The sequence below is a fragment of the Aplidium turbinatum genome, chromosome 6 (genome assembly GCF_918807975.1).
Source record: "Aplidium turbinatum chromosome 6, kaAplTurb1.1, whole genome shotgun sequence".
NCBI lineage: Eukaryota > Metazoa > Chordata > Ascidiacea > Aplousobranchia > Polyclinidae > Aplidium > Aplidium turbinatum.
Genome location: NC_137477.1, coordinates 17,168,037 through 17,170,163, shown reverse-complemented (window position 1 = coordinate 17,170,163; position 2,127 = coordinate 17,168,037).

Sequence of the window (2,127 nt, the reverse complement as noted above, 5' to 3'; positions counted from 1 at the left end):
TTCATAATTACCTTGCTTTAATTTCTTTCATTACAATTACACTATATACATTACATAAAGAGCTTGTAAATGATGTGATTTTAACTATTTTTTATCTTCGCTTCGAAGTACTGCCATAATTATTATTACAATTCAATACCTAAACAGTACACCTAAAGCATATACTTGAAGATCATAAAGGTTTATTAACGTTATTTGTGTAATGTTTCTTGCTCAACCAACATAAAAATATCAATCTCACAAAATAACTAATGTAGTGTTGTTGATTTAAATTGTAGATCTGTTGGTTCTAGGCATATAGAACATCACGATTTGAAATACCAACGCAAAATATATCAAAATCATGAACACAGTTATATTGCCAACATTAACAGACGGAGCAGAAACATAGTCATTCACAAAACAACAAACAAGAAATCTGGCCGCGGCGCAAAGGAACATGGAAAGAATAATATTAAACATAAATAGGAAAGACAAGATTAGAAATGAAGTCATCACAAACAACGCTTTACCAGGGAAACAACCTACAGTATGTTTGCGGTTATTTAACGTTACAGGATTGCTTTGTGTCATCGCTTTTGTTTCATGATGCTGCGCATTGAATGTATTAATTGCGAAATCGTTTTAATTTCGTAGGCTTTCATAATTATCTTGCTTTAATTTCTTTCATTACAATTACACTACATACATTACATAAAGAGCTTGTAAATGATGTGATTTTAACTATTTTTTATCTTCGCTTCGAAGTACTGCCATAATTGTTATTACAATACAATGCCTAAACACACCTAAAGCATATACTTGAAGATCATAAAAGTTTATTAACGTTATTTGTATAATGTTTCTTGCTCAACCAACATAAAAATAGCAATCTCACAAAATAACTAATGTAGTGTTGTTGATTTAAATTGTAGATCTTTTGGTTCTAGGCATATAGAACATCACGATTTGAAATACCAACGCAAAATATATCAAAATCATGAACACAGTTATATTGCCAACATTAACAGACGGAGCAGAAACATAGTCATTCACAAAACAACAAACAAGAAATCTGGCCGCGGCGCAAAGGAACATGGAAAGAATAATATTAAACATAAATAGGAAAGACAAGATTAGAAATGAAGTCATCACAAACAACGCTTTACCAGGGAAACAACCTACAGTATGTTTGCGGTTATTTAACGTTACAGGATTGCTTTGTGTCATCGCTTTTGTTTCATGATGCTGCGCATTGAATGTATTAATTGCGAAATCGTTTTAATTTCGTAGGCTTTCATAATTATCTTGCTTTAATTTCTTTCATTACAATTACACTACATACATTACATAAAGAGCTTGTAAATGATGTGATTTTAACTATTTTTTATCTTCGCTTCGAAGTACTGCCATAATTGTTATTACAATACAATGCCTAAACACACCTAAAGCATATACTTGAAGATCATAAAAGTTTATTAACGTTATTTGTATAATGTTTCTTGCTCAACCAACATAAAAATAGCAATCTCACAAAATAACTAATGTAGTGTTGTTGATTTAAATTGTAGATCTTTTGGTTCTAGGCATATAGAACATCACGATTTGAAATACCAACGCAAAATATATCAAAATCATGAACACAGTTATATTGCCAACATTAACAGACGGAGCAGAAACATAGTCATTCACAAAACAACAAACAAGAAATCTGGCCGCGGCGCAAAGGAACATGGAAAGAATAATATTAAACATAAATAGGAAAGACAAGATTAGAAATGAAGTCATCACAAACAAAACTTGTATTAAAGATGTTATAGAAACAACAACAAACCTAAAGTGGCAACCACAGAATGGACACGAAGATATGCAAGAAGAGCTAGAGGGAGACCAAAAAGAAGATGACGAAATGACATAGAAGAAAAGATTGGCATCACCTGGATGAGAACAGCAAAAGACAGAATGGTGTGGAAACATATGTGGAGGCCATCTGCCAGCAGTGGCATGACCGGTTGATGTTGATGATATATCAACGCATGTTTGTTCTTCTTCCCGTACAACACGTAGTGCGGGCCGATCGCGTTGAAGTTAGCAAACTGTCTGTATGCGTATGGACCTAAAAATTATAGATCGGTTAATATGTAGGAT